Source organism: Choloepus didactylus, chromosome 4 (genome assembly GCF_015220235.1).
Source record: "Choloepus didactylus isolate mChoDid1 chromosome 4, mChoDid1.pri, whole genome shotgun sequence".
NCBI lineage: Eukaryota > Metazoa > Chordata > Mammalia > Pilosa > Megalonychidae > Choloepus > Choloepus didactylus.
The window spans coordinates 135,597,264-135,613,028 of record NC_051310.1 but is presented as its reverse complement, the minus strand read 5'-3'; the positions used below and the strand labels follow the sequence as shown (position 1 = coordinate 135,613,028).

Below are 15,765 nucleotides of genomic sequence, written 5' to 3'. Positions count from 1 at the left end.
TTGCACTGATGGGTGCCTCAACCATCAAATTCCCTGGGCAGGATGATGACACCGTCCCATTAAAGAAGCCACCGTGAAAGGGGCTGCATCAGGAAGAGACTAATTTGGGTTCATGGGACAGAAGGACCAACTCAGCTGGGGGGCAGGTGACCAAGTCCTTCAGCTACTTGGCTTTGGTCATCACATCTGTCACAGATGGACCCAATTTGTGAGCAGTCTTTTTCCATCAACCTAGTTTCCCTCCTGGGAACTTAACCATACTCCTTGTCAGCTGGCTGAGGTTTTCTTCTGTCCATTCAGGTGCTGTTTTTTTCTGTTCTTTTCCTGTTTTCTAGCCAATCACCCATTTGTTCCTCAATTTCTTTAGAAAGTCCATGATCATTAGATTGAGTATGTGTACTTTCTGAAGGCATGCATACAGGAAATTCAGGTTTGGGGTTTTTTTTTTCTTTAACTTTCTTTGGTTCTTGAAGGGTTTCAAGTTCAGTTCTAGTCACTGCCTCTTACTTTTCCTTCAGTTTTGTTTCTTTATATTTGGCATTAAAACTGCCCAGCATCCTGGATTAGATGAGGCAATGTTTTAGTGTAAGGCAAAACCAAATTAATTTCCAGCTTGCATGGAAGCAAATCCTGCTATTGTGGTTTCATCAGCAATCTCTCAGTTTTTTCTGAAGTACCAGGTTTTGATGTGTCCACACTCTTATCCCTGTCTTTTTTTTTTTCTTTTTCCTTTTTCTCTTTTTTTTTTCCACCAAGCAGTTCATCCAGTTGTTTCTCCAGATAGATGGACCAAACCAGAGCATAATGACCTGCAGAAGAGTAATGAACAAGAGTAATGCCAGCTCAGCATTGCTCATTTTACTCACCAGCCTGTAGTACAAGATGGACTGTCACCAGGTGGCAAGGCCATTTATCAGAATATCATCATGCTTCTGCCTTCACTCATCATTCTTTAAAACTTCATAAATGGTCACCGATTGTCTAAACTGAGTTTCTGCATTTTCATCTTTATTCTTGTCTGGATGTAAGGTTAGCAAAAGCTTACGGTTTGCTTTTCTGACGTCTACAGATGAAGCATCCTGCAGCACCCCTAGGAACTGGTAGAAGTTGAGCTGTGCCTCTTCCATCATGCACGCACCTGGCCCATGGCTGCCAGCACCAGCACGGGCACCAGCACTGGCCCAGGCACCTGCACAGGAGGTGGGCAGCAGCAGGGGCTGCAGCGGGCATGGAGCTGGCATCTGAGGGGTCACTGCCTCGCAGCCAGCGGCCAAGACTGGGTGGCCAGGACCGGGCTTGGGTTCGGGCTTGGGTTCGGGGTCGGCTGGCTGGCTCTCCTGGGCCTGCGCCTGGTACAGACACTACACATAACAAAAGCTTCCCTCTGCCTCCTATTGTTTCTTTTGGTGTCATATCTTAGAATTCATTGCTGAATTCGAGGTCATGAAGATTTGTTATCTTCTAAAAGTTTTATTATTTTAGCTCTTATATTTAGGTCCTTGATTCATTTTTGAGTTAATTTTTGTATATGTCCAGAGGTAGGGGTCCGACTTCATTTCTTTGCATGTGAGAATCCAGTTTTCCTAACACCATTCGTTGAAGAGATTATCTTTCAGTTTATTGAAATAATAATAAATAATAATAATAAAAAACAGCCTCTTTCAGCTCTTTTTTAGTCCTTATACGCCTACCTAGTAACTATTCAGTTGAACTCAGTGCACTTATGGGTACAAGACACAGTGCCAAGTCCTGGGGACAAAAAAGATGAAAGACACAATTCCTGATCTCAGTGGGTTTATATTTTCTTGGAGAGACTCAGTGTGTCACATTATACATAATTTTATTATAGGGAGTAATAAGTAACCATGATATAATGTACCAAAGGAACAGTAATTATGGGACTCACTGGTGGCACTAAGGCAGGTTTGAGAAGAAAGAAGTAACTTGATCTACATGACATTGACCAGGAGCCAAACATCAGCTCCAAAGGACTCCCTCCTTCCCACCAACTCTTGCTCTTGAGGCAGAAAGAACACTAGCTTTCTTTCTTTTTTTTTTGCCCCAAAGGAGTCTGAGATAGATTGTGCTCTCCCCAACTTTTTGCTTCATCCTTTGTGCTATTGCTCCCATTCCCAGGTTCAATTTTATGGCAGTAGGGTCACTTTGCAGTGCAGTACATCTGCCCATACTGTAAATAGTTAGCTTTTCCGCATCTCAACTAATTCCCATATTTGAGAAACTACCTTCTTTCTCATGCACTGGGCCCAGAATTCATACTGTTCCATTTGTCTTAGGGCAGGTTTGTTGAACTTCTTTCTCTTCAGCACCTGGTATAACATCTACATGAGCATTTGATAACACACCAGAACAACAATAACTATAATACTAGCACCTGCCATTTGCTGAATATTTATTCTGTGTTAGATACAGTACCAATCACTTTATATGTAGTAATTCATTTAATTGTCATAAGAATCCTGTGAGGTAGGTTGCTGGGGACTGAATCATGTACCCCCACAAAAGACATGTTCAATTCTTAATCCACATTCCTATAGGCGTGAACCTGTTCGTAAATAGGACTTTTGAATATATTATTAATGAAGGTGTGAACTCATTTGTGAATAGGAATTTCAAAGATCCTATTTAGATGAAGCCAAATTGAATCAGGGTGAGCCTTAATCCATATGGCTGACATTCTTATAAGGAGAGGAAATCTAAATAGAGATACAGATGACTGAGCAGGAGAAGTAGAAACCAGAAGGAGAAGCCACGTGACAGAGTCAGAGATGCAAACCAAGGATACCTAAGGATTGTGGCAAGCCAGCAGCAGAATGATACAGACTCCAAGAGAAAGCATGGTATGTCAAGACCTTGATTAGGACTTCTAGCCTCCTACCCTGTGAAACAATAAATTTTTGTTGTTTAAGCCAACCTATTTGTCATAGCAGCCCTGGCAAACTAAGATATTAGTACTTTAAAAACCTGTTTTACTGATGCTGGAAACTGTGAAAAATTAAATACTTTGTCTTTGAGAGGGATACTCTGTAAACCTTTGTTTTTCATAGTTCCAAAAGTTCTGAGGTATTTATCACCTATGAGACATAGTGTTTATTCTTCCAGCACACCCTTGAGGAAGGACAAAGTTCACCTCTGTTTTATAGATGAAGAAATGCAGGCATAAAGAATTGCCCAAAGCTGAGTTTGGGTCTAAGTTTCTGAGAAAGACTGGATTCCAGGTGTGGTGTATTTCTTTTTTCTTATGTCCTAGGAGACCCCTCTGGATGGAGATTCTAAGCGTGTGTGCCAGTTTGAATGTATTGTGTCCCCCAAACGCCATTATCTTTGATGCAGTCTTGAGGGGCAGACGTTTTGGTGCTGATTAGATTTGTTTGGAATGTGCCCCACCCAGCTGTGGGTGATGACTCTGATGAGATATTCCCATGGAGGCATGGCCCCACCCATTCAGGGTGGGCCTTGATCAGTGGAGCCATATAAATGAGCTGACTCAAAGAGAAGGAACTCAGTGCAGTTGTGAGTGATGTTTTGAAGAGGAGCAAGCTTGCTAGAGAGGAACGTCCTGGGAGAAAGCCATTTTGAAACCAGAACTTTGGAGCAGACGCCAGCTACGTGCCTTCCCAGCTAACAGGAGTTTTCTGGACGCCATTGGCCATCCTCCAGCGAAGGTACCCGATTACTGATGCGTTACCTTGGACACTTTATGGCCTTAAGACTGTAACTGTGCAGCCAAATAAACCCCCTTTTTATAAAAAGCCAATCCGTTTCTGGTGTTTTGCATTCTGCAGCATTAGCAAACTAGAACAGACTGCCAGAGCCATACCACATCCTCCCTCTATGGCCCTCTAATATATATTATATAGCTGATATATTGTGTTAGCAGAAACCTTTGTTGCTCTAGTATTGAGGATTTTCACTATCACACTGTATTGCTTATATCTGCAGGAAACAATATAAGAGGAAAGACCTTTTATTTGTGGAGCCTATGGTAGACATCAACATTTTTCGCTGCCTGGTATTCAACTCCCTTCCTCATTTGGGGAGACTGCCCCATTTTAAGAGCCCTGATAGAAGCCAGAGGAGCCAGGTACACTCTCCTTGCCCTGGCAGGTGTGATATTGACCTTTGACATTGATTGGATCAGTTGGACATTCCCACTGAGGACTCAAATTCTCATCTCTCTTTGTATTTGTATCACTTGCTCTAGAGTCAGTTATGACTGCAGTGGGGGTGTCCTGGGGACATCCAGGCCATTTCTGATAAAAGATGGTGTTGTGCTTTCTGTATTTTGATTCTCTAGAGCTATCTTGATTGTTGTCCACTCTTTCTGCCATTGTTTCTCCATTTGTTTTTTTGCTTCTGTGAACTCCTGAGAGCCTTTCACTATCCCTTTTTTACTTAAGGCATCTTGCAAGAACACTGATTGAGATGAGCCCGTTGTAGTTTATGAAACACCTGCATATATATTAGCGTTTCAGTTCTCAAAAATGACTTTATTTTCTGGTTAACGGGAGAGAAAAAACTCGAGCAACCCTGTGGCCTGAGAGCAATTTCAGTTAATATTTTATATTCAGGTTGGATGTGAGGAAAACAGACTATGTGGGAGGAGTTGGGGTTGCCTTTAAAAACTGGGCATAAGTCATGAGTTATAATCATTATCATCTGTTCATCCACCCTTCCCCACTCTGGTTCCAAAACTGTCTAGTAGTGTGGCAGGACTGTGTGTGCTGCTTGGTCCCTGGCACATAGTAGGAACTCATCACTGTTGGTTGGATGAAAGAATTAATGGGCATGAAGTCTCTGGGGGATTTGAGTCCAGTCCCACTCCCTAGCTCCCTACAAGTCTCACTGTAGATCAATGGAAGCCATTGTTGCCTTTGCCGGGCTGCTCTTTCTGCTAGGGAGAGTTTGCTCAGGCTGGATCTGAGCCCCTTCTCTAGCTACTCCTTTCCCAGGGGAGAATTTGCTGCAAAGAAGGTGTGCCAGTTTGAATATATTATGTGCCCCTAAATGCCATTATCTTTAAGGCAATCTTGTGTCAACAGACCTATTAGTGTTGATTATATTGTAATTCTTTGGTTGAGTGTTTCTATGGAGATGTGACCCACTCAACTGTAGGTGATAATCCTGATTAGATAATTTCCATGGAGGTGTGGCCCCGTCCATTCAGCATGGGCCTTGATTAGTTCACTGGAGCTCTATAAAAGCTCAGACAGAAGAAGCGAGCTTGCTACAGCCAAGAGGGACACTTTGAAGAATGCACAGGAGCTGAGAGAGGAGCTGCAGATGAGAGACAGTTTGAAGGTGGCTGTTGAAAGCAGACTTTTGCTCTGGAGAAGCTAAGAGTGTACAAATGCCCCAAGAGCAACTAAGAGTGACATTTTTGAGGAACTGCAGCCTAACGAGGAATGTCCTGGGAGAAAGCCATTTTGAAACCAGAACTCGGGAGCAGACACCAGCCATGTGCCTTCCCAGCTAACAGAGGTTTTCCAGATGCCATTGGTCATCCTCCAGTGAAGGTACCCAATTACTGAAGCATTACCTTGGGCACTTTATGGCCTTGAGACTATAACTTTGTAACCAAATAAACCCCCTTTATAAAAGCCAATCCATTTGTGGTATTTTGCATTCTGGCAGCATTAGCAAACTGGAACAGAAGGGATGAGGGTGGGGCTTGCTGAGAGGGCAAAGAAGAGGGTGCTATTTAAAGCTGTAGTGCTGGCAGGATCAGGATCAGCCCTGATCTTCCTGTGGCGCCTTCTCTTTCCTGTTGTCCAGAAGGGCTCTTTCTGTCTATTCCCTATTTCTGCCCATTTCTGTTGGGAGCCCTTCCTGTTCAAGAGCCTGTATGCCTTCCTGGAGCACTGTCTGTTTACTTTGCCTCCGCTTGTACATTCTTAAATTGAGGTGTGCTCCTCTGAGTGCCAGCCCCTCCTATCACTACTTCTTCCCATCCTTTAATGATGCTGCTTCTAGTTTCCCAGTACTTCAAGTGCACATTCACTCCTTTGCAAGCCCCATGTAGATAGGAGCTGAGTCTGATTTATTTATCAATATATGCCCAGGCAGCAGACATTATGCTTGACACTGCAGGCAGAGCTCAGGGAATATCCATCAGATGAAAGAATAAAAGGACGAGTGAGTAAGTAAACTCTCAGACCCCTTCCTCGCTGTCTGATGGACAATTTACCATACCTGTCCTAGCTTTTTATGCTACTACCTGCTCTTGGTAGTGTTCTCTGTTGCAGTGGAAGGAGTGAGGTTTTAGGTGAGGTAATAGAATGAATACATGAAGAAGCCCCAAGCATGTGGGATCAGCTTAGAACAAGTTCCTTAACTCTAAATCTGATTCCACAGTCACTAACCTCAAACCATTCAGCAATCAGCACATCTCCTGTGATCCTTCCCTGCCTGAATCCTTCTCATCAAAACTGGGGCTTCCTAACTGGGGTGGGGATGTTGGCGGGACTGGAAGGTGGGGTGGGGCATTTTGGAAATATGGGAGGCATTTTTGTTGAAATGATTGGGATGCAATCTATTGGCTTGTCGACATCCCATGCTGTGTGGAAAGTGCCAATTAACTGTCCTGACTCCTGCATGTTTTCTGGTGTCCCACACCTCTTGCCCCAACATTCAAGTACATGGAAAACCAATTTTTTGGGGGTAAAATAAATTGGGTTCTAAGATCAGATAATTATAAACACCAAACATTTTTGCATGGTTTTAAAATATGGAAATTTAAAGAAATGGATCTATTGGGAGAGCCTAGAGAAGATTGTACTTTATTTTGTTCAGCGATTCCTTACCCAAGTTGTTCACCATTTCAGAAAATCGTGTCACGGAAGCAGTGTTGCTGGTGGAATTGTGTTGCCAATAAAAGTCAATAGTCTGCATTGTAGCTATGACACTTGTAGTGATTTTACTATAGATGCAATTAGTCCCTCTGAACATAGAAAATGTTGATTGAAATAAAAAATATTTCAAAACATTAATTATTCACAATTCACATGGCTAAATAAGTGTAAAAGAAACTTACATAATTAAACTTTCAAGGAATATTTTTTGTAGTGTTAAATAAAAATAAAACAGCCACCTGCACTGGGAGTTGCCAGGAGCGGCCCCCTTTCCTTTGGAGATACCACAGGGACTTTCTAACAGAATGGAGCAGTCTCAACAAAGTTGCAATTTTTGCAAAATTTAGTGATTAGCTGGTCTAGGTCAGGTAGGGATATCCTATTAAAAATGGACAAATATGCTGTACTAATATATACAACTGCTCTTCACTTTATAAGACCCCTAAATAAATTGGAAACTTAATGTCAGCCATTCAAAGCGTTCACTCATTTGCTTCTGCGTTTGCCCTATATAAGCTCTCCTTTTCCACACCCTGGATGGCGAAGCTCCCTTCTGCTTTCTAGACAGGAAATTTTACTATAGATGCAATTAGTCCCTCTGAACATAGAAAATGTTGATTGAAATAAAAAATATTTCAAAACATTAATTATTCACAATTCACTTTATAAGACCCCTAAATAAATCGGAAACTTACTGTCAGCCATTCAAAGCGTTCACTCATTTGCTTTCGCGTTTGCCCTATGTAAGCTCTCCTTTTCCCACACCCCGGATGGCGAAGCTCCCTTCTGCTTTCTAGACAAAAAATTGCATGTCTTTACTGAGATGGCTCAGTAAAGCTGTGAGATCCTGAACTGTATAAAAAGCTTTTCTTTTATCAGTAGCATCTATACTTTGATGCTATTAAAGCTTAAAATTGCAGTAAGATTTTTGGGGGCACCCTGTATTTAGTATGAAAACGGGCCGCTGGATCTAATAGTGTGGAGAACCACCTAAACTTTGCACCCATCTAGAAGGAGCAGCCACTTGAAAATCTCCAGTCATGAACGTGGAAGGGAACGCGGTGTGGAGACTAGCGGCTAAAAGCCAGCTGACCCTAGTCTGTGCCCTACGGTCAGAGCACGGCCCCAGCGTTTACCAGGGCAAGTCGCTGAAGTTCTCTGAGCCTCTGTGAAATGGGCGCAGGAAGAGCTGTTTCTGGACAGTAGCGGGAAGTAGGTGAGAAGCACGAGGATGGCGACAAGACCTAAAGCAAACTCCAGAGCCTCTATCTGCAGCGCCCAGCCTCCACCTTCACCCTCCGGGTTACGCAACGCTGCTGACACCCATGGGCGGCAGCGCCCTGTGGCCTTCCTGCCCTCCGCTGACGCGCGCGAGGTCTGGGGGCAGCGCTCTGGGGCGGGCTGGGGTGGGGACGACTCTACCCCGTCCGCCCGCCCCGCGAGTCGCGCCCGGGCGGGCTGCCCCTGCCACCCTGGCTCTGGCCTCCGGGTCTATGCGAGCGCAGAGCCCGGGTGCAGGGTACACTTGGTCTTGGTGCCCAGGCCGCGGCGCCGGGCGGGGCGGGGCGGCGGGACCTTTCCGTCCCTTTCCGGGGGGAGCCTCGCTCTCCCCGCCTCCGGCCTCCGCCCTGGGGAGCTGGGCTGGCGGGCGGGGCCCCAGCCAAGGCCGCGCAGCCGGAGCGGGGAGCAGCAGCTGTTGCTGCGCCAACACTGTGGCCCGAGGCTCCGCTCGCCCCTGGGTAAGAGGCATCCGGTGGCTGATAACTGGCCGTCCGCCAGGGAGGGGGGACAGGTGGGGACACATGGTCCTGAAACCGGTTGTTGTGTCAACTCCGCCCCACAAATGGGACTCTGCCGAGCCTGGATTCCGCACTCCAGAACGGTTCACACTTCGCTTCCCCACCCGCTTGACACCCGCAGCTCCTGCTGCTTTTGTCTAGGAATCCGGGTCTAGGGGCTCTTGCTCCCTTCTCAGAGTAGTGAGGGTCCCGGGCGCAGAGAGGTCGACCTGGAAGGGGTTGTTAAAACCCAAAACATCCACGGTCTTGGTGTGTGGGAATTTCTTGGTTTCTTAGTGTGTGGGAATTTCTGGCGGCTTCCACTTGTCGACTTTGTCACTCGGCACCGTCCTGGGGCTGGAGTGGGTGCTCAGCCTCCGGAGGTGAAGGGCTGGCGTCGGCGGCCTGCCCATAGGGGTGACATATTTATCCACCGACGCTACCCTGGAGACTGACGGGACCTCACGGGGTTAGCTGCGGCTGGAACCAGTGGAGGAGGGCATTTCGGGGAACTGCTGAACAGGAATTGGTAGAAACGGGGGAAAGGGTCCTCTGGGAGAGTAGAGGGGCTCCTTTCCTTTGCTCATCACCTCTTTTTTTAATTATCAAAATCCCAACCTAGTTCCTTGATGAAAGGTACAGTGAGCAAAGCCACTGGATTTGCCTGGGTTGCCCATTGCTATAGTGCAAGGTTCTGACCATTTTTTGAGCCATGTATCACTTTGGCCTTTCCATGAACAGTAAGGAATCCTTCTCCAAACAGTGCTTTTAAAGGTATAAAATAAAAGGCAGAGTATTATAAAGGAAACCAATTACAAAACACTTAAATATTAAAAGATTTATGATATAGTAGTATGTAAACTTCTTTACTAATGCATTAAACAACAAGATCTAGCAGTGCACCTAATGCTACTATAATTTTGAAGTAGTAATAAGCATAAACAATATTTCAAGATATAGGCTATGCCTGTAATATGATAAGAAAATATCTATGATTTCTTTTGGTGCCAAAGTCATAGATACTGCTAGTACTACTGTGGCTTGTTGCCTACATTCATAGTTGAAAGTTAAATTTCAGTTGGAGATGAATGAAAATAAAAATGTGGATTTTTTTTTCCCCATCCAAGTTCACGGGCCCCAGTTTAAGAAACCCTGATAGTGTAAAGAACCCAGCTTCTAGATTCTGACACTGCTATTGACTAGCATTGTAACCTTGGCATTTGAATTTCTTTGAGCTTCTTCATTGTACAATGGGGATAATAATGCCTTCCCATGTATTTGAAGCATTCAGCTCTGCCCCTAGCATAACAGGGGTGAAATAAATACCATTTATCAATACTTGCCTTTCCCCTCAATGGACTGCAAGTTCATGGCTGTTCCCATTGTATCCCCAATAAAAATTAGAATTCATCAAGGAGACAACTGGTGGTTTGGGAAATGACTTTAATTTGGGGGTTTCTTTTTCTACTGGCTAAATAAATATATAAATATAGCTGGAGCTGAGATGCTCAAAATGTCAGCCAGGGACCATGGGTCTCTGTGTGTGTAGTGGGCTGCGGTTTGGCCTGAGGAAATAAAACTGGGTTTTGTTAGGAAAACAACGTTCCTTTACAGAACAGTTGCTCCCTCCATCTTGCCTGTGTCTAGGCTTGTTAGTCCAATGTGTTGTAACACAGGAAATGTCTTATAAGGAATGGAGACAGACTCATGACGAGGCATTTCTGAGCTTAGATGCATGTTTCCCCTTTTCTTTTCACCCATCCCTGCCCTATCATCCCTCTGACATACCTCCGTTCTGACCCTGAAGATTTGGTAAATAGGAGAAGTCAGGGTAGATTGCTAAGGGCTCCCTCTAAGCCAACTATTTGCTTCTTCTCAGCCTTAAAAGTCTATATAATTCAACCAATAGAAAGAAGAAAGTGGATCCAGTCAACCATCCCCATGATTTAATCTGTGAAAGTGCTAAATTGGGGCAGGATGATGGGGAGTGAACTTTGTGAAGAACAGGACATTTAGAACAGGCTGGGGCTATCTATGCTATCTATGCCTATAATTTTGAGAAGGGCAAATACTTGGTATCTTTTATTTGTTCTTAGGTCTTTACACTCTCATTCTCCAGATGCTCTGCTTGGTCCCTAGGATCCTGCCTGAAGCCACTGAGGCCTTATTCTCCTTCATGATTCCAGTGTTAGGGAAAGAAGAACTTAGCATCTTCAGCAAATGACCCAGGCTAGCTCTGTGCCCTGAACACAGTAGGAGTTTATAAATGTATGATGGGTAATGGGGTGGTGATGTTGATGATAACCCTAAGTACCATGGGGCACTTCCCTTCTAACCACCTTGAGTTTCCAAATTTGGGCCCCAGCCGAGCCCTCAGGGAGCTTTCATTCTATCCAGATGGGAACTAACACAGCTCCAGCCCTATGTATGTTAGTGGAGAAGAAATATCTGTGTCTTTATCTCTGGATCAATCCTTGACTCCTGGAAGAGAAGCCTCAATAGTAGGGCCCATATGATTTCACTCTATGATACTTTCTTGTTCCTTCAACAGTTTACTCTAAGACAATCTGTGAAGTATCCATAGGAAAATGATGGGTTTTAACAACTACCTTATTTAGAGTATAGATTGCAGGTTCTCCCCAAGATGGTGGTGGGTACAGTAAATACTGTATGTGGATGATACTTGAGACAGATGAGGGGGGCATTCCATTCTCCAGCCATTTGGATTTGGTTGATAATCATGAGGTTTTGAAGGTCTAGGTGATCAAATCTAAGATTGTTTTGAGTCATGGAGTAGGAAGGGCCTTTAAAATTAACTAGACACATCCACTTATTTTTACATTTTTAAAATTGTGAAGTATAACATATATACAGAAAAGTGATAACTTTCAAAGTATGATTTAAGAAGTAGAGAGCAAATTTCTAAGAATGTTATGGGATACAGTTCTACCATATCAGTTATTTCCTGATTGTGAAGTATAACATATATACAGAAATTGATAACTTTCAAAGTATAATTTAACAAGTAGCTGTAGGGTAAATTTCAAAGCATGTTACATGTTACAGTTCCACCATGTCAGTTATTTCCTTCTAGCTATTCTAGTACTAAAAAAAAATTATTTATATAAAGATTCAGTGTTCATAATCCTTTGTTAAATCTTATTTTGTCCGTTGCTACCCCTCTCTTGTTTGATCACTGTCTCAATCTTCAGGGATATCTGGGCAGTGATCACTCTAACTTGTTCATATTGAAAAGGGGTGTTGACATTATGTGGAAGGGGGATGCATCTGGATGATGTTCTTGGAGTTGCCTCTGGGTTTTGGGAGTCATCTGGCATAGGAACACTGTGGGGGATTTAAGTTTCTGAAAAGTAAACTTAGTGAGTGAAACTTTTATAGAGTCTCAGATAGGGTCCTAGGTATTCTTTAGGTTGGTTAGGGCTTGGCATACTGTGGCCACTGGGGATATCTAGCTGGAGCTTGCATAAGAGTAACCTCCAGGATAGCCTCTTGACTCTATTTGAAATCTCTTAACCACTGAAACCTTATTTTGTTATTTTCTTTCCCCCTTTTTGGTCAAAAAGGCTTTCTCAATCCCTTGATGCCAGGGCCAGGCTCATTCCTGGGAGTCATGTTCCATGTTGCTAGGGAGATTCACTCCCCTGGGAGTCATGTCCCACATAGTGGGGAGGGTAATGAATTTATTTGCTGAGTTGGGCTTAGAGAGAGAAAGGTTACATCTGAGCAACAGAAGAGGTTCTCTGGAGGTGACTGCTAGGCATAATTATAGGTAGGCTTAGCCTCCCCTTTATAACCATGATTTTACTAGAGCAAGCCTCAAGACTGAGGGCTTGACTTATTAAGTAGGGGATTCCTAATTTCAGATAACCTATATTCTGTCCAAGATAAACAATCTGTGTTTCACATTATCTTCACTTAGTTGTACAATCATCATCACTCTCAATTTTAAACAATTATCATAACCCAAAACACCCCAAAGCTCTTATCAGCCCCTAGTTATATATTCCTAGTATTAGTGTGGTACTGGTAAGGTATTCCTATTAAATATAGTCTATCATATGCAATGTGTAGTTTTTCCCATATTCCATTCTGTTGTTAACTGTTTGTAGCAGTGTCTTACCTTAGAAGTAGCTCATGCAAGCACTTGTGGGATACATACCTTTAAACAAGCCCTTTTCTACGTATTTTATATTCAGGGAAATGGACTTAAAGTGGGTAAGTGACTTGCCCATGATTCCAAAACCTCCATTTCCTCATTTATAAAATGGAGATGATAATACCTACCTTTCAGATTGTTGTGAGAAATTATGTAAAGCAAATATCACAATGCCTGGCACATAGCAAACCTTAAATGATTTTTGCACGTGTATGATGCTTTTATTATGTCTAGGTTAGTTCACCTACCCACTAGCTGCCCAATGAATCATGGCTGATAATGGTCCAGGAGTGGGACTGGGGGAAAAGAATGGGAGATAAGGCCTGTTATAAACTCCTATCATTCTTTGCCACAATAAGTCGTAGCTCTGATCAATCTAAGGTGTTAGTAGAATAAATATCTCCACTTGAGCTTCTCCATTTCCCTTTTCCCCTCCTACATGCGGTCACAGAGTTTTAGAGATAGAAGGGACATTGTTGAAGAAAACATGGCCCGGGGTGGTTAAGAAATAGCCCCACTTGGCACTACCTGGAGTGTGGGCTTGGTTCTTTGATTCACCACATGCCCTCAGACAAGACTTTACCAGGAAGGGTAACTGAGCCTTTTAGTTGGAGAAAGAAAAGACATGAGCTGTTAGGGAAACTAGACACACCTGTTGCCTCGTCTACATTTCATTCTGTCCCAACCATTAAATGATCGAGTCTAGAGTCTTTCCAACAATGTTCAAACAACAGATGCATAACTTGTCATTAAAGGGCCTCTTCTCATTGTGTTAATACCTCACACACTGGATTCCAGGGAATGATGTGCCTGCTAATTGGCCAGTCCTAATTTAATGATACTCCACCCTTCAGAATCTCCTTGCATGTGGGACTCTGAGCAGGAATCCCAATGCTCCCGAGGCTGATGAATAATTTTATTTTTGTTCAATAGGTCCAGGAAACCAAGGTCTATATTGACCCTGCTGTGTGACTGGGAGGAAATTAATTTCGCATCAGGCCTCCCTCTCCTGTGTGGTGTATTCTGCATTGGATATGAGCACACAGGCACATGCAGATGTTGAAAGGAACCCTAAAATATAGTTTACTAGAAAACAACTTTGAAAGACAGAGTTGATCAAGCTCCCACAGGTCAAAGCAAGCAAAGAAACAAGGCTTTTTTTTTCCTTCTACATAAGTCAGTGAAAAATAACTTTCAATTGAAGAAATCCAATTGACTTATTTTTTTCCTTTTCTTTTACAGTTTTCCTTCTGTAAATTTAATTTTTGTTTTGTGCTTAGCAATTATGTTGGTTTGGTGAAATTGTCAGTAGCTTTCTCTGATTGCAGAGTTAAGTAGAGACTAAGGAAAACTGTAGGGAGTTTCTCGGCAGCAAAGGGAGCCACTGTCAATTTGCAATTGAACAGTAACTCTTTGAAGAAAATTCCTGTCGTTCATCCCTAAAGGGTTAGGGAACTAAAGAACCTCAATGTGGCTTGGAACCCTGAATCACCAGAAAGCTGTATTGGATGGTTCCTCTTTCCCAGATGACTTAGTCCTGTTCCCCCACGGGAGCACTTGCTTCACAGCTTAGTATTTAGAGGAATGCTTGGCGTTTTAACAGCTCTGGAGGTCGAGTTCTAACGTGGCCCTGTAGGGCTAAATGAAGATTGCTTCATTTTCTTTACTTGTTAACAATATAGTAATCCAGTTCCTGAACACACAAGGCGATGGTAACTCTGCCCATTACTCAAGAGCAGGTGTGCCAAGAGGAAGGGCTCAGGCTGCGTAATCCCCTCGCGGAAAGGTGCTCAATTTTCAAAGAGGGCAGTTTCCTGCTTTGGAACTTGACTGTATACTGAGTAATCCAATGCTGTTACTTACTCCACTTCTCTTCATTATAACCACCAGAACAATGTTATGATTCATGTTCTTCCTTCTTAATCCCATAGAGCTAATGTGTTGCAAAAATTCCTTCAAAAGTTGTCTTGTACTCATGGCTTGTGCCTTCATATCTGTTCCCTTTTCCTAGACCAGTCCTCACCGATGCCTGAATTTCTGAAGCAGCCACTTCAGAAATTAACACAGAAAGGCTCATTTTCTTCGTCATGGCTCCCTAGTGCCTAGTTAAACACTCAAAAATGCTGAAACCAACTGAATTGCTCCAATTCATCCTTTCATCTTCCTCCAGGGAGATCTTTATAAGACCTCAGTTTCATTAAGAACCGCTGAGGTCTCTCATTGCCATTAGCAGGGACCACAAGCTCAAATGCACACCAGGGAGCAGCAGGTAGCGTAAATGACTGATATCGGCTGGGGGTGGGGTGGGGTGCTGGGGCCAGCTGGAACCAAGTGCAAGGTCAATACAGATGATGGCTACTCAGCTCCAGCCAAGTTTGGCGCTGTGAGAATGTGAGCTCCGTGTTGTCAGAGATGGCAACAATCTGGACTTTTTTTTTTCGGTTAGAGCTCCCGAATTTTTAATGTCAGCCACTAATTCAAAATTTATAAAACACTGTGAGCCAAACAAAGCACAACTCTGGTCTGCATTTGGCCTGCAGGTTGCTGGTTTGTGACTCCTATTTGGGGTTACGAGTCTCTAGGATTAAGATTCCAAACTTTAGTAATATATGCCTATCCAATCTTATTTCTCTTGCTTTCCAGTGCACACCTGCCTTAGACTGCCCTCCTCCTTGCCCACAGTTATGTGATGCTCATTCTAACTGCTTCTGCTTCCAAAAGCTCAATCTCAACTGTCCAAAACTAGTCCTCATGGCCCTTGCCATGACCTTCCTGTTTCTGCCAACATCACTCCCTCTTCTTAGCTGCCTGCATGTCAACTTTGACTTGTTTTTCTCCCAGGGGCCTCCCCACCTCTCACCCAATCATTCTCCTTCCCAACCCCTGTCTTATCAGAATCTTTATTTGCATTTATAATGCCAGCACCTAATTCAGTCTCTTA

The 15,765-nt window shown here is 43.6% G+C and overlaps 2 protein-coding genes and 1 pseudogene across 3 annotated transcripts in view; 2 read left to right on the top strand and 1 right to left on the bottom strand.

The window, feature by feature from the left end:
- BLOC1S6 (biogenesis of lysosomal organelles complex 1 subunit 6) overlaps positions 1 to 2,554 on the top strand; it is a 35,464-nt gene extending 32,910 nt beyond the window's left edge. The window contains exon 6 of one of the 2 annotated variants that reach the window (XM_037834081.1): positions 1,070 to 2,554. The gene's annotated coding sequence lies outside the window, so the exon portion shown is untranslated. Of the gene's footprint in view, positions 1 to 759 lie in introns of both variants that reach the window. The other variant, XM_037834080.1, reaches the window with a different exon arrangement.
- Positions 89 to 2,339, bottom strand: LOC119532802 (annotated as a pseudogene).
- Positions 2,555 to 8,472: 5,918 nt separating the features above from the next.
- The window catches only part of SQOR (sulfide quinone oxidoreductase), a 47,295-nt gene continuing 40,002 nt past the window's right edge, over positions 8,473 to 15,765 (top strand). The window contains exon 1 of the mRNA XM_037834078.1: positions 8,473 to 8,608. The gene's annotated coding sequence lies outside the window, so the exon portion shown is untranslated. The remainder of the gene's footprint in view (positions 8,609 to 15,765) is intronic.